Raw genomic sequence first — 25,317 nt, 5'->3', positions numbered from 1 at the left:
AATTAAGGTGATTGTCACCAGTTGTCCTTGAATTTTATATTTTTTCCTTTCTCTAACTTCATGTCCTTCAACACCTACTACATTGCCCTACATCTGCTAAGGTCTCTTAGCAGGACAAACAGTAGGTAAGCCAAACAAAGACCAAAACTCTAAATAGGCTAATAATGGAAATGCAGGTGGAGGGGTTTTTTTCCACATTTTAAAATGGACAAATATATCACTGCCAAATAGACATTTAACTAATAAGAAACTGGCTCAGAAAAAGAAGCAAACTATAAAGAAATTATATCATTGGGTAGAAAATTATATGGAAAGTCAAATCTCACTAAATGTGGTATTTTGTGGTTCTGCTATAATGGAAAAAGACAAAATGACCTTCAATTGAGTTTCCATTTAACATTTAATTTCTTATTCCTAAGGCATTGGATCTGTACATAGGAAAATTCAGAGCTAGAAAGTAAAGGACTTGATCAGTATCCAAACACAGATATTTGGATTATCCATATTAATCCCAATATGGATAAGTAATGAAACAGAAAAATTGTTTAATTACATGACCATTAAACACTTGGGAGGGTCAAAACTAAACCATGAAAAAGAATCAATCTTAATTATTCACAATTTAAAATTTTATATCATTTATTCCATTTTTAATATTGAAGCATGCCTCCTTGTAATTTATGATTTATAGCAAAATTGGGCTTTTTCCTTTATAGAGAAAAGAAAGCAATCCTTTATTTACTAAGGCCTTGAAAAGAAAAGGGCCAACGCTTTATGCTATTTCTTATTATTTGGACGAGAATATTGCTGTATAGAGTCAAGTAATAATTTGGTCTTTGGTCCTTTGGATCTTTGATTTAGTCCTTTGGACTTTTTTGATATTACCAAGTTCCCTATTCAAGATGGAAACCTTCTTTAAATGGCCTGGAGACCCATTTAAAGAAGAAGAATTTGACAAATCAAAGATCAATCATTTGGTTGCCAAGTTCAAGCTCAAGAAGCCAAAGAATATCAGGAAGAAAAAAAGACTAACTGTGCCTCTTGGTGCACCTTGGATGTCCTACTTAATGTTCTTTGATACTGGGACTGATGGGGACATAATAACTACTAGACTAGACATGAACTATCAATCCCTCCACTCCAGACACAAACAGGTACTACTTACTCAGTTAACCAGCTTAATGCTTAATGCCTTTGATCAGATTTACGAAGGTAACAAGGCATAAAGATAAGAATCATTGACAGATCTGAATTCATAGAGATGCAAATTATTTTTTAACATTAATGCTAAATAGCATTTTTTTAAATGTATGCTGCTGAGAAATCATAGGCAAAATGATAATATTAAAATAATTTGTAACAAAGGGAGATGTTAAACACATGGTTCAAGAGGCTGGGAAATACAAAACAGGAAGTTCAAAGTCTCTTTTAAGAAACTCACACATATCTTTCCACAGAATTTCATGTTTGAGATGAAAAAGTACTAAGTTACAATCTATAATAAAGACAGAAAGAGCATTCTTATTCAATTAGACTGCTGATCAGAATAAAAAAGTACCAACAAAAAGAGAATTTATCTGTAATCCCATCATGACTATGCCAGAGGCAGAGGTAAGCTAGATGGTCACCTGCAGCTTGTCACAGGTGTAGTAACCACCTGGAGGAGTCAGTTCCAGATGCAAGATCAGTTGGATGGCTAAGCAGGCCAGAAATACATCCTCTATTAAGCCTATCACAAAATTTGAAGTCAGTACAGTGGAAGTTTAAGAATCTTATTTCAGATGCCATTTCAAGTATTCTGAATCCTTGGTTATAAGTTTTATCAGCACCCTAGATTAGTGGAAAATACAATTCATGTCCTTTAAAATAAAGACTTATTTGAAACCAGCACCATTAAGCAATTCATGATAAACATTGCTTATTTTTAAAGGGCTTTTATTTAGGTTCAATCTTCTAATGACAGAGGTAATGAATCTTATTTTATCCCATAGACTCCCCTGTTGCCCAGTATCCAGGAAGAAACAAAAAGTATGCTTTGGCTAAGTTTGGGGCTCTCTAACATTGTGAAAATTGGGGCGTTTCCTAGGGAGAAGGATAAGTAGCATTACATAATTAGATGTACCAAATTTTCTGCTTAGCAACAAATTTGTGCAAGCAAAAAAATGTATTCAGCTTGAGTTACTCTGATGAATGCTATAGAGGCCCTTGGAAGCCTAGAAAAATCTTTTAGCCACTTAGGGATGCTAATTTGCAAGGGACAGAAAAGCAATATGCTAATTTTTGTAAACAGCCATTCTTTGAACAAATATTCTGGAATACTACACAGGGACAAGAAGAGAGAGTACATCTCCATTATTCTCAGAGACACATAATAACCTGATCCTGATATTTTAACTCAATGGGGTTTTGTAGAATTTTTCCTTCATGAACAGGACTGAGATTTTTGAAAATGCTTGTTTGGACGTAAAGTTCTTGTGCCTCTTCAGTCTGCAGGAGATTTAAATGTTTCTGTCTCCAAGGTAGTGCTTTCTCCCTTCTAAAAATATTTTTGTTGACCTACTTCAATTGGGCTCTTTAGAGAAAAAAATTTAGAAGGCCATCCTTTCTTTCTTTTTTTTTTTAACAAACCCTCACCAGTTCAGAAATTTTACTGACAGCATTTCTGACATAAGTCCTTCTACTTGTGTTTGACACTGCCAATAAGCAGGAATTCATTAGCTAAAAAATGGGTCATTCGACTTTTCAACAGCTCTAATTGCTCTAAAGTTATTCCTTACATTGATTTTTAAATCTTCCTTTCTTAACATTTCTACCCATTCATCTCTACTTAGATATAGAAAAATTAATTCTTTCTCCTATGCAGCAATCCTCTCAATATTTAAAGACAATTATTATAATGTCCTTTTCTAGGAAAATACTGTTCCAGTTTTTTTTAACTTATATCATGTTTGTTGCATATAAGATTTTTAAACTGAGATACAGTTGATTTACAATATTGTGCTAATTTCAAGCATATAGCAAGGTGGTTCAGTTATATGTGTGTGTGTGTATATATATATATATATATATATATATGTTCATATTCTTTTCCATTATGGTTCATTGAAAGTGAAAATGAAAAGTGAAAGAAGTCGCTCAGTCATGTCCAACTCTTTGTGACCTCATGGACTGTAGCCTACCAAGCTCCTCCGTCCATGGGATTTTCCAGGCAAGAGTGCTGGAGTGGATTGCCATTTCCTTCTCCAGGGGATTTTCCTGACCCAGGAATTGAACCCCAGTCTCCTGCATTGCAGGCAGACGCTTTACCGTTTGAGCCACCAGGGAAGATTATGGTTCATTATAGGATATTGAATATAGTTCTTTGTACCAGGATCTTATTATCTATTTTGTATATAGTAGTGTGAATCTGTTAATCCCAAACTCCTAATTTATCCCTCTCCCACCCTTACCCTTTGATGACCTTCTTTGCTATGTCTTGTGAGTCTATTTCTGTTTTGTAAATAAGTTCATTGTATCACTGTTTTAGATTCTATTTATAAGTGATATCATTTATTTTTCTCTGAGTCATTTCACTTAATAGGATAATCTCTAGGCCCTTCCACGTTACTGCAAATGGCATTCATTCCTTTTTATGACTAATATTCCATTATATATATATATACACACACCACATCTTTTTTATCCATTCATGTGTTGATGGGCATGTAGGTTGCTTCCATATGTTGGCTACAGAAATGGAGCTGCTATGAACATTGGGGTATGTGTATCTTTTCAAATGAGAGTTTTTGTCTTTTCTGGATACATCTTTTCATATATATCCAGAAAAGTGGGAGTGGCGTAGATGACACTATAACAACCCTATTATTAGTTTTTAAAGGAACTCCCATACTATTCTCCATAGTGGCTGCATCAACTTACATTTCCACCAGTGTATTTGTTATCTCAGACATTGTAATATTTGTAGGGAAGAGCTTGTTTGAATTTTTAAAAGTTTTTATGTCTCTGTAAAACATTCTGAATATATAAAATATATAGTTATAATTTTTTATGTCCTTGTTTGCTAATTCTAGCATCTGTTTAAATTTTAGGTATATTTTAATTGGTCTTTTCTATTTATTATGGGTCATATTTTTCTTTTCTGAAAATTGAATAATTTTTAATTAAATGCCAAACACTATGAATTTTACCTTACTCGATGCTAGATATTTTTGTATTCCCATAAATATTCTTGAATTTTGTTCTGGGATGCAAATGAGTTTATTATGTTTTGTTTTTAAGCTTTGTTAGGCAGAATCAGAGAAGCCTTCAGGCCATTAATGAACCAAGACTCTCTTGGGTGCTCTGCCTAAAGCCTCATGTATCATAAGGTTTTCCAGTCTGACTGGTAGGAACAGGCACTATTCCAGTTCTTGTATGAATCTTGGGCATTGTTCTCTCTAATCCTTTTGGATTAATCTGATAGTTTCCTTACATGAATGAGCTGATGAATATTCAGCTGAATACTAGAGGGCGGCTCTCTGCGTATCTTAGAAGTTCTCTTTCTGTGTAGCTCTTTCCTCTCCAATATTTTGTCCTATGAACTCTAACTGCCTTAGTCTCCCTAGATGGTCAGCTCCATCTTATCAATTTAAGGAGTCTACTGGACTCTGCCTGGATTCCTCCTTCCTACACAAGAACTTGGACTCCCTATCAAGAAATTCACTTGGGAAACTGTAGACCTCACCTCATGTGTTTCCAGTGTCTCAAGAATCACTGTCCTTTACTGCCTTATATACAATGCCTTTAAAACCATTCTCTCACATACTTTGTTTGTGATTTTGTTCAAAAAGGCATCAAGGTAAATTTAGTTCCTCTAACTCCATCTTTTCTAGAAACAAAGTGTCATGAGAACTACTGAAATGGCTTCATAACTTGTTTCCCTACTTCTTTATTTGCTCTTCTTAAATTTTATTGTGAGTTTCCTACTTTAAATCTTTTGTGAATTCCAAATTGTCACATCAGTAGTGCCCAAGTCCTGTCTTTGGACAATGGTCAACTCTGTGGTGAAGTTCTCACCAGGAGAAAATGAGAAAAGTAAGAATAGTGTATCAAGTTTTAAAATCATTTATTGTGAAATATAACATCAAAAATCTACAAGATGTATAAAAGCAATTGTAGAGTTCAATCAATTATCATTAAGTGAAAAATTCATTTATCACCAAATTAAAAATTACCAGATCCCCAGAAACCCTTCCGAGCCACATATATATATAGGTACTCTGTTTTATCTTTCTATTTTTCTGCATCTACTGCTTAATTAAAGTTAGCCAAAGTGAACTATACAGTGAGATATGGCAGACCGTGGTTGGAACCTCACTGAACTGAGGCAATCAGAATGACTTTCCTAAGGAAGTTCTATTTAAGCTGAGCCATAACGAATGAGTAGGAGGTATCCAGTCAAAGAGGAAACAAAGAGAGATAATCTGGAAAAAACTGTGTCTCTTCCAGGTGGAAGTAACCTTTGGCTAACCTAAACTACCAGACACACACACACACACACACAACCTGCAAATGAGAAGGGGCTAAGACTACAGAAAGATAAATATTAAAATGGTCATAAAATTGCATAAAATATCATTGGTATTCAATTTGAAAACTGCAGGAGATTAATGTTTTTCTAGGAAAAATGAACTATTATTATTGAAAAGAAAGAAATCAAATAACTGACTATACTGTTAATCATAAAAGGATTTTTAAAGTAACAAAAGAAGTATTTATCCCAGTTTTAGCAATGCCATGGGTGTATTCACTCAAATTTACATGGAACAGATAATATTTATTCTATAAAATATGTTGAGGCATAAAAAAGGTAGAAGGCTGCAGTTCATTTTATGAAGCTTTTAAAGATAATCCCAAAATCTAAAAATATCTATAAATATCAATGTGTTGTTGTTCAGCCGTTAAGTCATGTACAGCTGTTTTGAGACCCATGGGCTACAGCCCACCAGGCTCCTCTGTCCATGGGATTTCCCAAGCAAGAATACTGGAGTGGGTTGACATTTTCTTTTCCAGGGGATCTTCCCAACCCAGGGATCTAACCCATATTTCCTGCATTGATAGGTGGATTTTTTACCACTGAGCCACCTTGCAACTGCTTTCTGTAACTTAATAAATGATACCTATATATTTAAAATGAGAGCTGCTGCTGCTAAGTCGCTTCGGTCTTGTCCGACTCTGTGCGACCCCAGAGACGGCAGCCCACCAGGCTCCCCCATCCCTGGGATTCTCCAGGCAAGAACACTGGAGTGGCTTGCCATTTCCTTCTCCAATGCATGAAAGTGAAAAGTGAAAGTGAAGTCGCAAAAATTAGAGCTAGCATACCTATAATAAAACATTAGAAAATTTCTTTTAAAATCACAACTAATTCATGGTTATTGACTACTATTTAACATGTTTATGGGCTGCTAAATTGTAAGTCAACAGAGAAATTACCAGCACTAATAAGAATTAATAAGAATTCAATAATGTCACCAATTATAGAAGTATGCAAAATAGATAAATTTCATATATATATGAGTAATTATATTTATAATAGCAAAAAAATATGTGGGTCTTTGAAAAACTTTAAAAATACAGTAAATTAAGAAATAGAAACTAAAGAACACTCTTCTGTATTTCCATGTAAAAATTTAGATCGGTTTTTTCCCTTGTAAATCATGCCTAAATAGCACATACATTTTTTCACGTATTTTCTCTACCTAAGATTACCATTTTCCAATGCTTTTACATTATTGAGTTTTCTAAAACATAATTTTTATGATGGCATAATGGTTGATATATGGTAAAGAAGTGAATGAAATTTAGGAGTTTCACCACTAAAAAATGCCAACATTTCTTTGTTCAGGAGGGAGAAATGATTCCCTAAGCAGCAAGCATATATCCTATATTCCAAAAGCTAAATGACATTAACAGACACTCTAATTCCTATCTCTTTAAAATTTCTGGTGTTAAGAAAAGACAACTGACAATATAAAGACAGTAACCTTAAGAAGTATCTGGTTTCTTTATTTTGCTGAGCTGCCAATAAATCCCAAGCTGCCCTGATATATTGCCTTAACATATGTCACCATTACAGAAAAGAATCTTCCTCGTGTCTATGAGCCTTAATTGTCAGGGTTTTGGTTGGTTGTTTGTTTTTTTAACCTGTAGTCACAGGAAAGTTCTTCCCTAAAGCAGTTTTTATGGATAGAATGAAAGATACATATCTTTTAGAAGTGATGAGGGATGCTTCCGCCATACTGTCCAAATTTCCACCTAAAGATTCCAGAGGACCCTGAGAATGCTTCAAGTGATCTTGTGACCTCAATCTTGCCTCTGTGCAGCCTCTCCTCCCCCAAACAAAGCAGGGTTCATAGATATTGAAGAATAAAGAAAAGAAACTACAGAAAATGACAATCTGGAAGGAAAAGGAAATTTAAATCAGTTTTGAATGTACAAAGCCTGAAATGGCAAAACCTGGAAAAGTGTAGAAACCCATTTGATGTTCAACTCTGAGCTTCTATATTCTCACCTGCAAAAGACTGAACCAGTAATAACTGAGCTTCCATGCCAAGCCCTTTCAATGTATGGCTTAATTAAAACCTCTGTGGCAGAGGTTTTCTTTGCCAGTTGTCTATGGTAGGGATTGTCATCCTTATTCTGTATGAGGGGTCTGAAATTCAGAGCAGTTAAAAACCAGGTCTCAGATGATGCAACTATTAAGTGCCGCTGGCAGGATTCCCCACCCAGCTCTTTGAAATGCCCAAACACAAGCTCCTTCCATTTGTCACAATAAATATACTTTACCCTCTGATTGTTCTGAATACAAAAGGTTTAGATGCCTACATCTCAGTAAATATTAGTTGATTGAATGAAAGAAGATTATTGTCATTGTTGTCTGGTTGATAAATTGTGTCCAACTCTTTTGTGACCCTATAGACTGTAGCCTGCCAGGCTTCTTTGTCCATGGGATTTTCCAGGCAAGAATACTGGAGTGGGTTACCATTTCCTTCTCCAGGGGATCTTCCCAACCTGGAGATTGTACCTGTGTCTCCTGCATTGGCAGGCAGATACTTTATTGCTGAGTAACCTGGGAAACTCCATTATATTATACATAGAAGATTTATATTTTTACATATTTTGAAAATTTATCACATTATTAAACTCTTATTGACTTTAAAAGTTAGAAGCCGGTTCATAAAGGGCCTTTGGTACCAGAGATAGGAATTTTGAACACAGTAGTAACATCAAAAGATTTGCATATTGAAAAAAACCACTCTTCAAAGATTTCTTTTCTGAGTGGGATAGTCTATCAGTAAAGAATGTTTATGTTACGTTGCAGTCAAAAACAAATCTAAAATTCTCAGCGGCTTAAAAAATTAAAGTTTATTTCTTGGTTTGTCTGGGGTTTAGGGTGGAGGCAAGAGTGCTATTCCATTTCATTCTCATTCAAGGATGCTGGCTGACAAAGGCTTCACACATGAGCATCACTGGCAATAATAGCAAAGGATGGTAGGGGGCATGGTGACTTCAGCCATTGGAGGTTCCCAACAAGAAGAGACACATGTCACAGCTCATATTTCATACAGCGACACAAAACAGTGCAGCCTTACCATGTGCTGGAGGGAGAAGAATTGAAAATACTGCTGAAGAATGCAAATATTTATTACTAACAGCTTAAAATGAAACTAAAGAAGAAGATCAGTCCAGCAACGGATGAAATTCAAAATGAAAGAGACAGTGAGGAACTGAATCAAGAAAGTGGCTGAGGGGAAAGAGCATGATGGTGATATAAGTAATATTAATCAAATCAGTAACTATAGGACATGAACATGTCTTGTATACAGATGGGGAAAAGCAAAACACAAAATGCAAAGGTGATCTATGCATCTTGATAAAGTTTTGAGATTTTTTTCTAAAAGTAGAAAGTGGTTTTAACTAACTTTTCTAATGGGTTTAATCTGTGTTTTTAAAGGTACTGAGATTAGAGCAAGGGAGATAAATAATTTATACAGAAAGTTGTTCACCAATTTTTATTCCTCAGTATAAAAAAACTCAATTATTTTTAAAAAAATTCTGTCTAAAAAAGTTTAGTGTAATCAGTAAACTAACAAAGAAATTATGTTATCTAACTCCCATTTCAAAAATAAAAACAATAATCACATCCAGGACCCTTCGAACAAATCTTCATTATTAACACAGGCTGAGAACAGCACTTGAATTGGGGAAAAAAATGATGGAACTAGAGTGAATTTACAGCTTAGAACTGACTTACTTCTGGGACTATATTTCCTAAGTAAAAGCCACAGAATTAGTCCCTAAAGTAATATATTATTTAAGCTGGAAGGAACAATGTGTTTGTGGTAAACATGTTCAGGAATTTAGAAGTGAATACTAATTTAGCAATAAGATATACTTAAATTATTTATGCCAAATAAAGGCAATTTTCCCTGGCAAGGGGGTAGGAAGGTCTGTGGTATTGCTGTTAAAATTCTAAGATGGGAAACACTGAGTCAGCATTTCCTTAGCCTGGTCCCAGTGTTGCTTTACCACAATGGAGAGGTTGTGAAACAAAGCACATTCTTCCCATTCTGATGTGATACTGTATGGATATGCTGGCTTTTGTCTGTTTCTCTGCTGAGAATTGCATCACAAGCCTCAACAGAATAAGCCAGAATGTTAAGGAAATAAAAAGTCAACTTGATCTAAATCTATGTAGTTACAGTTCTGGGTGTGCACTGTTCTCCAACATTTTAAGGTGAATTATTAGTCACAGAATAAGAAAGTGTACTTAATTGTTTTCAAATGTTTCAGTCATCTTTCATAAGTTATAAACCCAAAAGGCAGACTAGAAGTTGATCTCCCTAAATGCAAACCCTGGAACTTCCTTCAATAATACCAGGCAGAATACTGTACATTCTTTTTCACTATCATCAACTCCTTCTTTGTCTTCAAATCATGCTAAACAAAACTACAGAGGACATATTTTTAAATTTAGAAAAATTAGATTTCAGATGTATTAAAGTATAAAACCCCATATTTCAAAACTAATTTTTTTCAAACTCTTAGTTGCTTTATTCATTTTACAACAGTATAGAAAACTTAAGTAGATATTCAGACCCCCAGGAGTCACAGTTCAGTTACTGAGTTGTCTTTGACTCTTTGTGACCCCATGGACTGCAGCACGCCAGGCTTCCCCGTCCTTCACCATCTCCTAGGAGTTTACTCAAACTCGTGTCCGTTGAGTTGGTGATGCCATTCAACATCTCATCCTCTGTTGTGCCCTTAAGGTTTGTATATTTCTAGTTCTGCCACTGGTCTTATATAAGACACAAAATTTTGCTGTGTGCAGCAACACTGTCATCTACTAAACTGATAAAATAAATTTATGTCCTCAAACCTGAAAATTTTTCTATAGAAAGGCATAAGCAATTTGTCCTTTCGAGTGTAGAAAATGAAAAATCTCCATTTCCATCCAACTCTTGTGTTTTCTTTATATTGAACTTACAGTAAGTTTAGGCAGATTTTTCTAAATGTATTTAAAGTAATAGGCAAATCTTTATTTTCAGATTTAAAAACTCTTCACATCCTATTCACAACTTCTAATAATATTTCAGAGTAGACAGAAGGGACATTACTTTCCTATCTTACAGACCAGAGAACTGAGGTTTAAGACAGAAAGCAGTATTTCCCAAGACCACACTGCTATTTTGAGGGCTTGCCAGGAGCTCTTTCTGCTGCACTGTATTATATATTCTTTGAGGCTCAGCGGGTAAAGAACCCGTCTGCCAATGCAGGAGACATAGGAGATGCAGGTTTGATCCCTAGTTCAGGAAGATACCCTGAAGAAGGAAATGGCAACCCACTCCAGTATTCTTGCCTAGAAAATCCCATGGACAGAGGAGACTGGTGGGCTATACAGTCCATAGGGTCACAAAGAGTCAGACACAACTGAGCAACTGAGCACAATAAACTATACTTTTAAAAATATTATCTACTTGTATATGCTAGCTCTTTCAAGGCATGTAAAGAAATCTAAGATATGGTCACCAACCTCAGTAAGTATTAACGTATTAATGATTCAAAATATTTAAATCCAAGGAGGAACAAACATAGCAGGAAACATACTGAATGAAAAGTCCAACAAAACGAGGTCTACCCATAAGATGTAGTAATCGAGAAAAGATCTCTATAAGCTAGAGCTATCCAGAAATATTTCATGACAGAGTATAATATTTAAAACTCATTATCTGGGCAGGTGAGTGAAGTTCAGAGGCTTTCTTATTAGCAGGGGAAGTATTTGCTAAAACACAGAGACCGGAAAAAGCGTATATTCCCAAGACACCAAGGACAAGAGGATACAGGAATGCCTGAAGCAAAGCTTGGGAGGCAAAGAGCTGAAAAAAAACTGGAAAGAGACAAAAGGACAGCACTATTGAAGCCTTGAAAGTATTGCAGAGTCTGTCTTTGAGGTAAATACTGAATGAGTACAGTGTTCTAAAGTTGGTGAAAGCTCTGTGAAAGTTCCTTTTAAATTAGATTAGTCAGTCTGGCTAATACACATAAATGTGTGTTTGAATCAAACTGGAGTCACACTTTCATAGCAACTTAAGTTTACAAACATCAGTCTAGAATGGTAAGCCATAACAGCAAGGAAGAAGGTAATAGGAGAATGACATAAAGAAAATTTGAAAGGTATTATATCTGGGAGCTCAGAACATGAAATTAGGAAGAATTTTATGGAGAATGTGGTTAACAGCCATTAGTGTCAGATTTAAAGATCATGGACTGATGGAGAAAAAAAAAAATCAGCTGCTAAAAAAAAAATCACATCCCTGGATAATCTTTAAAAGTTTACAATCATTCTTTCATGAACAATATGAGATTACAAGTGAACATAAGCACAGCCAATGACAGGAGTACTTATAATGCCTTATGGATTGATGTATAGAGAATACTACAAATTGTTTTTCTGTAAGCATAGCAATGTGATGAATGGGATTTTTTTTCTTACCCTGGAATTGATGACCAAGATTCAAGCCTGAGATACAAAAAGATATCCTATATTAATCAATCTGAAGAGAACTGCAAACAATGGAACTCATCTTCCAGACGTTATTAAGTGGTGGCTAAACCCATTCCTCCTTAATAATCTCCACAAGCCCTTCCATCTAGTTGCACAAGCAGGGATGGGGAAAGTAGAGGGGAACAGGAATAAAATTGCTGGAGTTGTGGGGAAGGATTGTTATTTTTTTCCTGCCTTTCCCAATGCCAACCTGGGGAGACGGGATTCATGGAGAGGAGCCTGCAAAAAAAAAAAAAGGAAACTGGTATTTTATGTCCAACCCTTTGCAACCTCATGAACTGGACTATCTCCCAGAGTTTGCTCAAATTCATGTCCATTGAATTGGTGATGCCATCCAACTCTCTCATCGTCTGTCACCCACTTCTCTTGTCCTCAATCTTTCCCAGCACCAGGTCTTTTCCAACGAGTCGACTCTTCCCATCTGTGGCCAAAGTATTGCAGTTTCAGCATCAGCCCTTCCAAAGAATATTCAGAGTGAATTTCCTTTAGGATTGATTGATCTTCTTGCTTTCAAAGGACTCTCAGAGTCTTCTCCAGAACCACAATTTGAAAGCACCAATTCTTCGGTACTTAGACTTCTTTATGGTCCAATTCTCACATCTGTACATGACTACTGGAAAACTCACAGCTTTGATTATATGGACCTTTGTCAGCAAAGTGATGTGTCTGCTTTCTAACACACTGTCTGGGTTTGTCATAGCTTTTCTTCCAAGGAGAAAGTGTCTTTTAATTTCATGGCTGCAGTCACCATCTGCAGGGATTTCGGAGACAAAGAAATGAAATCTGGCACTGTTTCCACTTTTTTCCCCATCTATTTGCCATGAAGTGATGGGACAGATAGTATGATCTTCGTTTTATGAAGTGAAGGTGAGTTTCAAGCCACGTTTTTCTCTCTCCTCTTTCACTTTCATCAAGAAGCTCCTTAGTGCCTCGTAAGTTTCTGCCATTAAAGTGGTATCATCTGCATATCTAAGGTTGTTGGTATTTCTCCTGGCAATCTTGATTCCAGCTTGTGAGTCATCCAACCCTAGTTGGGCACTAAATTAGTAAGTAGGCTTATTGATTTTTCATTATTGTATTGAACGAGAGGAAAGGAGAACGGGTGGAGGGAGAGGGAAATCAGAAGAGGGGGCAGCTGTGGAAAATCTGAACTATCACCATGAGGAACAAAAAGGAGGCAGGTCAGTTGAATCCCATGGAAAATATCTAGTCTTGAGTCCAGGTGTTCCAAGCCCAGGGTGGCAATCTAGGCCTGCTGCAGTGAACATTCAGGAACAAAGTCTGAGAAGTGATTAGGAAGAAATAAAATGGGACTTGGCCCCTCACATCAGGGAACCTTGAAATGGGCAGATCCCACTCCTAAACACGAACCACCCCAAGAAATTCAAATATGCACTCTAAAGGAGAACTGGCATCAAACTCTCTTACCAAGAAGAACATCAAAAGGCAAAAGAACAAACAATTTGAGTTTCATTCTAGACATTCAGCCCTCCCCATCTTCTTTTTTTAAAAAACAAAGGAGAGAAAACAAAGAGAGAGAGAAGAAAGAGGAAAGAGTGAAAAAACAGACATTTCTCCTCCAATTTAAGTCTTTGGGACAAAGTTGCAAGAGACGAGTAATTAAGAGAAGAAGATGAGAATTAAGAACATGACATGTTTTTTTATGATGGAGAGTAACCATAAGAATGTACAATCTGCCTAAGGTGGGCTTATATGAGGGATAGGGTAGTCAACAAGTCATGACTGCAGACTGTGACTAGAAATAAATGAAAGCCTCATGGTAGTTTCCCACAGTTCAATAAACCAATGCATAATAATTTAACTTTTTAGACTATTTTATAAAATTTCTGACACTCAGGAAAGCTGTTTTGATTCTTTATACATAATACCAAAGAAAGGCAATGCCAAAGAATGTTCAAACTACCACACAATTGCACTCATCTCACACATCAGCAAATTAATGCTCAACATTCTCCAATCCAGGTTTCAACAGTATGTGAACTGAGAACTTCCAGATGTTCAAGCTGGGTTTAGAAAAGGCAGAGGAACCAGAGATCAAATTTTCAACATCCACTGGATCATCAAAAAGCAAGAGAATTCCAGAAAAACATCTACTTCTGTTTTATTGACCACGCCAAAGCCTTTGACTATGTGGACTACAACAAGCTGTGGAAAATTCTTAAGAGATTGGAATACCAGACCACCTGACCTGCCTTCTGAGAAATCTGTATGGAGCTCAAGAAGCAACAGTTAAAACTGGACATGGAACAACAGACTGGTTCCAAATTGGGAAAGGAGTACGTCAAGGTTGTCTGTTGTTACCCTGTTTATTTAAGTTATATGCAGAGTACATCATGCGAAATGCCAGGCTGGATTAAGCACATGCTGGAATCAGGATTGCTGACAGAAATATCTATAACCTCAGAAACATAGATGACACCACCCTTATGGCAGAAGCAAAAAAGAACTAAAGAGCCTCTTGATGAAAGTGAAAGAGGAGAGTGAAAAAGTTGGCTTAAAACTTAACATTCAGAAAACTAAGATCATGGCATCCGGTCCCATCACTTTATGGCAGATAGATAAGGAAACAATGGAAATGGTGAGAGACTTTATTTTTCTGGGCTCCAAAATCACTGCAGATGGTGACTGCAGCCATGAAATTAAAAGACAATTGCTCCTTGGAAGAAAAGCTATGACCAACCTAGACAGCATATTAAAAAGCAGAGACATTACTTTGCCAAAAAAGGTCCATCTAGTCAAAGCTATGGTTTTTCCAGTAGTTATGTATGGATGTGAGAGTTGGACTATAAAGAAAGCTGAGCACCGAAGAATTGATTCTTTTGAACTGTGGTGTTGGAGAAGACTCTTGAGAGTCCCTTGGACTGCAAGGAGATCCAACCAGTCCATTCTGAAGGAGATCAGCCCTGGGATTTCTTTGGAAGGAATGATGCTAAAGCTGAAACTCCAGTACTTTGGCCACCTCATGCAAAGAGTTGACTTATTGAAAAAGACTCTGATGCTGGGAGGGATCGGGGGCAGGAGGAGAAGGGAACGACAGAAGATGAGATGGCTGGATGGCATCACTGACTCGATGGACGTGAGTCTGAGTGAACTCCGGGAGTTGGTGATGGACAGGGAGGCCTGGCGTGCTGCGATTCATGGGGTCGCAAAGAGTCAGACACGACTGAGCGACTGAACTGAACTGAACTGAACTGAGACTGAACTATTCAACAGAATTGGAATCTAGAATTTTCTTTTGGAAAGCATGCTTTGTTCTCACATGTTTGGGAATAAAAATGTGTCAAAAGTCTAATAGCTAAAAATAGCTCTAGAAAGAGGAGTAAACTAGCCTTAATAGAGGACACAGCAGATACACATCATTCCTAAGTTATATGAGAAAATAAAATAGAAAACAACAAAAATAAATAAATAAATAAAAGCTTATCTCCAAATGAATTTTATTCCCCCAGGGAATGCCAAAGAATCTTATTCAAGATTTAGTGAAATATCCTCAATCCCTTAATGGAAATAAGAGAATAATAGCTCTTTATCAGAGTGATATTTAATATTTTATAAGAAAGTATATAAAAACTTCATTTTTGTAGTGTTCCTGGGATGCCCATAGGATTCTCTTTTAGCACACATGGCTGCAGAATATCATTTGACCAAAGCTGTCTGTTCCAACATAAAACCTGTCCCAATACTAATGCACTAAGAAACCCTGGGAAATAGTTGCAGGTTAAAATTGCTGTAATTCAGACATCAGACAACATACTAAATGTTCTAGGTATCTATTTAAATAAGTATCAATTCCTACTCTGAACCTCCACAAGCCACTTAGTTTCTGAGTAATAATGTGGAAATTAAATTCTAATGTCATAGATGGATTTAAACTCTTATTGCCTTTAGCTCAGAAAGTAGTAAGATGTTTGAACATAAAGTTCACAAGCCAGATCAGAATACGTCCTTACTTCCTAGCCATATTTCCTGTTTGTTTCTGTAACACATATTTTTTTACTCTAAGCATTCACTCAACCCAACATCATTCTCTCTGTAGATGGGGGAATGTTTGGCATTTAATTGCTGTAAGATGAGAACTCCGTGCACCAGTTTCTCACAGCAGCAGTTCAGGCCTCTTCCTCCTCCTCTTCCTAATGTGCCCTGAAATTGTTCCAGTTGATTGTAAACACTTGCCAGAAAGTTCTGACGTGTGTCCAGTTGTTTTTTCAGCTTGCTGTTAAAAGTCTTCACACCAGCCCTGAGCTTTAATTTCTTCTATTCACAAAGTGGTCATCTAGTCATCTTTCAGCTCACCAGGCCTGAAGAAATCATCTTTCATTGTAGATAATCCCAAGTCCTGGCATGTTCTTCATTAATGAAATCAATCCCTGGGAATATAAAATTGAGATAGCTCAATGTGATCCAGCAGATAATGTCCAGAAACATAAGCCAACTGACATCTGAAGAGCCTTGAGGGATTAAAGCATATTTCTAACATCTGTTCAGATTCGCAGTGCAGGTTTTCCCCCAATACCTCCCAAGAGTCACTCTATCTTTTAGTCTGACAGTCTTATCTAGAATATCTATGTGTTCAAAGGAAACAGAGCTGTATGGAATACAAAGACACAAAACAAAATGCACTTAAACTCACAATTCAATGACAGAAAGGATTTGAAATAAGAATCTAGTGAGTAAAATCTTTATGTTTTCCCTAATCAATATATCTATTGTGAGTGATAATAACTTACTGATTTAAAATTCTATTAGTGCAGCACTTAAGTTACAGTCTGATTAACCAAAAACATGTTTCAGAATGATAAAGTTTCATGCCTATCAAGTTTCTGTATTACAGCTTGAGAAATGACATTTTACCTCTCCACTGTATTACCACACTGATATAAACAAAGTTCTACAAACTTCATTGATAAAGGCCTAACTCTCCTGATTCCCCAAAGTGACATTGGAAAATATTTTCATAATGCTGAAAATGCATTATGAAATGCATTTTCATAATGCAATTAAAATATATTATTGAGCACTATTAATGCAGAAAGCTCACCCTTCATATTTATTGCAATATTTAATGATATATTTTAAATTGCTAAAAGATCACAAAAAGACAAACTTCTAATTATGCTCATTATGACTGAGATAAATTATGAAGAACATGAAGACTCCTGAAAGATAGAACAATTCCAAACAGCTAAAGTGTGATTAGCATCATAGAAATTCTCTAGTTCTAGGAAACATAAAAGTTCCTTTGAATTTATTTTAGAGGCAAGATCAGCGTCTGAGTGATGTCAAGAGGCCTCCTCCCCAGCAGTCTTTGTGTGCCTTCAATATGTCAAAGGAGATAAGTTGCTCCTGTTGTGTCACTGACAATTATACAGGAAGCAATAAGTATGCCCTCTGCGTTATTTCAGGCAGTTTCCCTCCCTAGTCTGTGTCTCCAGGCTTAGCTCCAAGAAGACAAGGATCTTCCTTCTGACTGAAGGGTCTCTCTCACATCCGGAGTTCAAATCTCTACCTACCATGATTTTTCTCTGGTTACAGGGCCTCTTTAATCCCACATTATGGATCTTATCTACAGTACTGGTATCTGAAAGTAAGTTCCACACAACATTAAGTTATCAACTCCTCCATCAGCCTTGCCAAAATTCCACTAAGGAGTGTTTCCAAACATTCCAGTCAGTCTATGATATTATTAGGTTTTGAAATTGTACCACCCATCTTTTTCATAATGATATTGAATTTAATCAGCTCTTTTCTATGCACTGTACTTTGTGATGTTTGTTTTAATCTCCCAAGAAGTTTCTTCCAGGTTTTCAATGTGTTTGTCATTTTCCATAATTTAGAAGTCCAACTTTGCTATTTTAGGCAAGAGTACTTCAAGTTTTCCCTCCAGGGAGGTCATGGAGTTATACGGTTTGATTCAGAAAATAATTTCCTGAAACGAGTCTTTCATGTGGAATCCAGAGTTCTTGACAGTCATTTCCCCTCTAACATGCCTTGTTTAGATGTTGTAGAAAATTAATCATTAACGCACCTGATGTCAAATGCTAACATGTGCCTCATATGAACCATACACTCTTAACTGGGCTTCCATGATTAAATGCTGGATAAAAAGTGGAAAATTTTCTCAATCATTCAGATGAGTATGCACTGTTAGAACCACAGTTTTAAATGTGACTTTAGAAAAACTGAGTTTTGACTTCTCTAACATAATCAAAGGATGGGTTAGAAAATTAGTCTCCCACATGATAGCAATCTACATGCTGATTTGTGAGAACAGAACACAATAGTAAATGATAATAAATTGGGAGACATGTTTGAGAAATCAATTAACATCCTTTAAAATAAATATATATTAAAATTACTTGCATATATTTGATTTTACTTGTTTTGGTCAGCATTACTGGTAGTTACATAAAATGAAATTCATCAATTTTACATGTGCCATTAGATAAACTTTTAGAAATATATGCAGTTATGCAACTAACACCACAATTACAACATATTTTCATTATCCTAAAATATTTTTCTCATTCCACTTTGCAGTTACTCCTCTCCCTCCATACCCTGGCCTTCCAAAACCACTGATTTGCTTTCCATCACTATTGTCTTTTCTAGAATTTTATATAAAAGGAATCACTCAGTATACATATTCTTTATGTCTAGCATCTCTCACTTAGCATAATGCATTTGAAACTCATTTCCTATTGCTGCCTAGTGTTCCATTAGTTTTCTTTTCCAGTTCCTCACTGCCTAAATCAGAATCAATTCCAGAAAAGCTGATAGTGGCAACAGCAGGACCTCCATGGGACACCCCACACCCACTCCTACCCACAGTGATGTGGCCTTATGCCGTGTGATCTCCTAAAGATGAAAACACTGTTGGCTTCAGATTTTTCCTGTGCTCTGAGCTGGCCTCTGCAGGTGGTGTTTCCCTGGCTCAATGTCAACTGACTTCTGGTCATTGAGAGGCAAGATACTGGAGGGTAGGGAAAACAGAGCAACTCTAGTAATTCTCTCTTCATCTCTCCATCCTTTGCTTTTGTCAGCTCTTTTGAGAAAGGCTGAATTTCCTCTTTGGCTTCAGCTCCCACCATTCAAGCCCACTGTGGTTCCAGAGGTTAGGTTCAAGTCAACCTAACCTCTGAGTTCTGACAACACCAGTCTATCTCATTCCTTTGTCTTTCAAGCCTAGTGGGGGATGAACACTTCTGCTGCTGTCAGTTTCTGGGTCCTCAGCATTCCTTGTTTGGTTCTCATCTCCAGCATCACCTATGGAAATTTCCTCTCTTTTGCTACTTAAGGCACATTCCATTTTATTTTCCTCATTAGATCCTGCAATTAACTGACTGTGCTCCCCCAAAATTTATGTGTTGAAACTCTAAACCCCATGTGATAGTATTTGGAGGTAAGTTTTTGGGAGATTATTAGATCATCAAGGTAGAGCCCTCATAAATGGGATTGGCCCCATTTTAAGTAGAGTCTAGAGAGCCAGTTTGCTCTTCTTTTCCATCATGTGAGAATGAGCATGAGGTCAGGAGTTTACAACCCAGAAGTGGGCTCTCATCAGAAACCAGCCATGCCAGCACTCTGATTGTGGACTTTTAGCCTCCAGAGTTCTGAGAAATGAAATTTGTGTTGCTGACAAGTTTGTGGCATTTTGTTACAGCAGCCCAGGCTAAGACAGACCCTGATTACATTATCACAAAGTCTGAGCCACCAGGTCTTATCCATGTTCACCTAACTTTTAACACAAAACTGATCTCATTTATGAGGCATAATTATTATTCCCATTTATTAAGGTAGAAATGAAGCCTGAAGAAATCATCTATCATACAGAAGGTCACAGTGTTAAAAAGGAACAGAAGTTAAGGTGCTGTGAGGTTGAGACTAGATTAAAGAGACTGAAATGGATGGGCAGAAGCACTGAGTGGGCTGAGTGGAGTTAGCAGAGAACAGGAGAGCTTACATTCTGCCACAAGGCAGGAGAGTTTATATCTTGGGGGAAAGGTAAAAGTATTCTGTAATCTGTTTTATGTAGATGTAAACTTTCTGATCCTCTTTTCTGTTAAGACTGGAAGGAATGCATTCTCCAGATTAATCACCACAAGCAATGTGCCCAACTTTGTATAAATGTACTCTGGCAACAATATCATGCCTGGCACAGCAGCTAAAACTGGGGCTACAACTTGGTTGAGGTTGTGATAATCTGATAACATCCTCAAGGATCCACCAGGTTTTAGCAGGTCCAAGACTGGAAAGGTAAGATAAATGGAAATACAATGGGAACCACCATCCTGGGTTTCTATGTCTCTAAGGATGGTGCTTATCTCCGTGATTCCTCCTCAGATGAAATATGATGAACAATTTACCATTTGTTCAGGGAGTGGTAGGCAGAGCTAAACAATTCTATCTGACCCTGTATCTAGTTCCCAAAATGTTTGGGCATTCCCTTTTCCACATTTTATAGTTACCTGATTAAATGTCCATAGCTCCCTTTGGAAAAAGAACTGGGCGCACATCACCATACATAATTCCATGGTATAGCCAAGTCTTCCTTCAGAGAATCTGACCTTTCATATTTAGCTTTGAATTGCCGAATATGTGCTCTCCACTTTCCACTTTATCTTTTTTGAGAGCATCATCCAACTCTGTCATTACAGTTACTATTCCTCTCATATTTATAAATTCCTGAAACAATGAGCCAGTTAATGAATCCCTCTCACCAGTATACATTCCAGTCTATCCTAGTTCATACTGTGAAAGTTTTACCAAATGCACTGCCACTGCACCAAGGGCTATCTATCTTTCATCTATCACTGGTAATAAGATCCTCTAGGCAATAACATGCATTTCTACTCCCAAGAAAATGGTAAAATAGAGCCTGGAACGTGGAAAACATAACTAACACCCTGGATTCGTTTGCGTGTTGCATGCTAAGCCACTTCAGTCATTTCCAACTCTTTGCAACCTTATGGGCTGTGGCCCGCCAGGCTCCTCTGTCTATGGGATTCTCCAGGCAAGAATACTGGAGTCAGTTGCCATTTCCTCCTTCAGGGAATCTGCCCAACCCAGGGATCAAACCAGCGCCTATTATGTCTCCTGCTTTGGCAAGTGGGTTCCTTACCATTATGCCACCTAGGAAGCCCATTTATTCAAGCTTAATTGTAATAATAGCCAGTCTCATTTAGAGTTTCACAAGATTAATTACTTCTTTCCCATTATATATCTTCTTCCAATGAGTGACCAATTTTCTTTAATTTGACATAAAAGATATCAAAATTCTGTGACAATTCTTATTACCAGTAGTACCTACATGCCAATATCTATGAAATATGAAAGTCAAATATAAGTAAAAACTTGCAGGTATAATCCAGATTATAACATTGTCATAGTATCCATCCTGTGTTAGGAAGAATTTCCCATAAATTTATAAAGAAAAGAACTGACTTTGTTTACATTTGGATATTTAAAATTGTGCTAACACCGTGCTTACTTTAAAAATAGGAATAGAAGTTAATATAAACACTGCTTAAATTCTTTCATGATTTTTTTCTTTCACATAATAACTGCTTCTGTTTTCTTTCCTGTCTTGTTACACAAGAGTGCTCAAAAACATAAAGATTAGAGAGAACACTCAGGGAATGACTTCACTGTTTAAATATCATTACCAGGTAGTGAAAGGATTAAAAAAAAAATAAATGGTGGTTTCACTGGAAGGCTTCTAACTATAAATATCTAGGCATGTCTTATCCAGACCTAACAGAGCTGAAAAAAGAAATGTTTTGATTTGCTCAACCTTTCAAAGATATCATAAAAGAAAATAAAAAGTCAATAATTATATACTGACTATGCAACATCATATAGAATGTATGTTAACTAGGTAAATACGGACTTTCAACAATTTTAAGCCTGAACTTGAAAGAATTCAACTGCTCTGTAAAAATACTGATGATGGGGAAAAAATCATCAGTAATTGGTTTAAAAGAGGAAATTGGTTCTTAAACATAATGCAAGCAAATACAGGGATTATTTAGAAATGTGGGCACAGAGTATGAGTAATTGCTAGTTGCAAACAGAAAGATGAAAGAAACACCTGTGAGAGACAAGCGACACAAGAACAGAAGGGAGAGCTGGTAATGGCTAATGTTGCTGCTGCTGCTTAGTCACTTCAGTCGTGTCTGACTCTGTGCGACCCCATAGATGGCAGCCCACTGGAGTGGGTTGCCATTGCCTTCTCCGAATGGCTAAGGAGAGTGTACCATATGGCCTGGAGAACTAGGCAAGAATGTAGCTGTCCGTCTTGTCAGGTTCCTTCCACACATGTTCTATGGTAGCAGAAGGAAAGAGGAGGGCTGTGTACATTTTATGCAGTACGTAAATCTTGAAAATAAAAACACAGTGCATAATGCATGCTTTTTGTCTCCTCAAATCTATAATACACACAAAGGGAGAGATTGCACACACACATACACACACAAACTCCTCCCCAATGGTGTAGAAGGACTTTATGACAGCATGTCATAAATTTCATATTCTCTACAACACAATCAACTGAACCCACACCTGCAGCTGCCTTTGAAATGTACAGTATGGGGTATCTCTAAACTCTGGAAACTCTCAGTATTTCAGGTAAACAAACAAAAATACAACACATATTTGAGTTATAATTGTTTTCCTCTACAACCTGAATATGTGACAGATCCTCAAAAGTGAAAGCATAGATTCAGCCCAAACCAGAACTCACCAATTAAACAATAACCGTGGAACACTCCTTCTACTCTTAAACAGGGTAGAATTTGTTTTAATCTAAAAATTTTCTCCCAAGCTTGCTAGGTAAGAGGAACCAAATACCAGCTAAGAAAAGAATATTTTGTCATTGTCTTAAACTGATACTTTAAAAGTTAAAACCAAAGACAATATCCCTGTTCTGAAATATCAAAATAGGTAGGAACAGCAGAAATAAGATAATAATCTAAAAATGGCAAATCATACGTCAGTTTTAATTCTGAACTCAATAAAGTGGCTTCTATAGTGACCATAGAAAAGATATTCTTGTACAACAAGCATATAAATATTTAAGAATGGCCCAATAAAATCCTAGATTATTAATACTGTTTAAAATATTAGCCAAATTAATCAAGTAGATGTTCACAGAAAGCCAAAGTGCGTACTAATCTGTATGTGATGTAATTATATCCAGAAGAGAAAACTAGTCTTTAAAATCAAAAATAAAGAAGCGACAGACCCCAGAAAATGAAAGGTCTAATAAGGCAGGTAAGTGGGGTGGGGATAGCCAGTTCTTTGGATGTTTGTAGTCAGCCTTCTTTAAAGGTCTGCTGTCAGCTTTTATATCTAGAAATAGGCAAAAATGTTATTGTTTTCATCAGAGTATTCAGAAATCTAATTGATTATTGAAGTGTAAAAGACAGAGATTCTGAGGTATGAGGGAAAATGAAGTCAGACACTGCAAACCAATCATCTGCCAAAAACTGATGAAATAAAGATGAAAAGCTGACTCATTGGAAAAGACTCTGATGCTGGAAAAGACTGAGGGCAGGAGGAGAAGGGAGTGACAGAGGATGAAATGGTTGGATGGCATCACTGACTCCATGGACATGAGTTCCAACAAACTCCAGGAGATAGGGAAGGACAGGGGAGCCTGGTGTGCCGCAGTCCATGGGAGTCTCAAAGAGTCGGACATGACTTAGAGATTGAACGACAACAATGGGGGTGGGGGAAGCATTGAAATTCAATAGTAGTACTACTATCTCCTGAGAAACCTGTATGCTGGTCAAAATGCAACAGTTAGCATGCTTATTTAACTTTTATGTGCAGGACATCATGTGAAATATCAGGTTGGATACTGAAAAGCTGGAATCAAAACTGCCAGGAGAAATATCAACAACCTCAGATAAGCAGATGATATCACTCTAATGGCAGAAAGTGAAGAGGAACTAAAGAGCCTCTTGATGAGGGTGAAAGAGGAGCGTGAAAAAGGTAGCTTGAAATTCAACATTCAAAAAATTAAGATAATGGCATCTGGTCCCATCACTTCATGGCAAAAAAGTGTAAACAGTGACAGATTTTCTTTTCTTGGGCTTTAAAATCACTGTGGATGGTAACTGCAGCCATGAAATTAAAAGATGCTTACTCCTTGGAAGGAAAGTTATGACAAACTTAGCGTATTAGAGAGCAGAGACATCACTTTGCTGACAAAGGTCCATATAGTCAAAGCTATGTTTTTTCCAGCAGTCATGTACAGATGTGAGAGTTGGACCATAAAGAAGGCTGAGCACCGAAGAATTGATGCTTTTGAACTGTGGAGCTAGAGAAGACTCTTGAGAATCCCTTGGACAACAAAGAGATCAAATCAGTCAATCCTAAAGGAAATCAACCCTGAATATTTATTGGAAGGACTGATGCTAAAGCTGAAGCTCCAATACTTTGGCCACCTGATGTGAAGAACTGACTCATTGGAAAAGACTCTGATGCTGAGAAAGACTCAAGGCAAAAGGAGAAGGGGGTGACAGAGGATAAGATGGTTAGATGACATCACCAACTTAATGGACATGAGTTTGAGCAAACTCTGGGAGATAGTGAAGGACAGGGAAGCCTGGCATGCTGTAGTCCATAGGGTTGCAAGGAGTCAGATGCAACTTAGTGACAGAACAACAACCACGGAATGAAAGAAACACTTTATTACACGAACATTAAAAAATGATGGCCAAGCAGAAAAATGAGATTCTAGCTAAAAGAGCAAGGCTCCTAACCAGGGCTCAGAAGCTGTATTGGTAGAAAAAGAAAAGTCAACTTCTGACAAATCTCACCAATACCACATAATCAGAGACAAAAGAAACTAGGAAGAAGTTGTAGTAAAATCCCCAAGAATAGATGCCCAAATTATTAGAGTCTAGGTCTCAGGCTCAGAGAACATGCAGAAGAAACTTCAGGGCTCACTAGTTTACAGGGCTTCACTCCAAACTGGGAAAATGATCTGAAACCCCAAATTATACTGACACAGGAATAAAAGTACAACTCTGCCTAGAGAACAATCAAAGACAAAACCTAAGAACAGAAAACAGAAGTCAGGTCATCTGACACAGACTGGATTCAGGCTTTAATAAGACCTCTTTTCTGGCCCATCCCTACTAGCAGGTGCTGAAAAAGTGGCTAGAACTCCCATGACATGACTCTAAAAC

The 25,317-nt window shown here is 36.9% G+C and overlaps 1 long non-coding RNA gene across 7 annotated transcripts in view; it reads right to left on the bottom strand.

The window, feature by feature from the left end:
* The window catches only part of LOC147365738 (uncharacterized), a 101,236-nt gene that overhangs the window by 2,700 nt on the left and 73,219 nt on the right, over positions 1-25,317 (bottom strand). For 4 of the 7 annotated variants that reach the window (XR_015132321.1, XR_015132323.1, XR_015132327.1 and 1 more), the window contains one exon: positions 15,545-16,491. The exons of 1 other annotated variant lie outside the window; for it this stretch is intronic. This is a non-coding gene — a long non-coding RNA (uncharacterized LOC147365738). Of the gene's footprint in view, positions 1-15,544; positions 16,492-25,317 lie in introns of those variants that run through there. 2 more of the 7 variants (XR_015132322.1, XR_015132324.1) reach the window with 1 other exon arrangement.

Source organism: Bos grunniens, chromosome 9, assembly GCF_055505025.1.
Source record: "Bos grunniens cultivar Pamir isolate PY7600 chromosome 9, Bosgru_T2T1.0, whole genome shotgun sequence".
NCBI classification, from domain to species: domain Eukaryota; kingdom Metazoa; phylum Chordata; class Mammalia; order Artiodactyla; family Bovidae; genus Bos; species Bos grunniens.
Note: the sequence above shows the minus strand (reverse complement) of the source record. Positions and strands in the feature narration are given on the sequence as shown.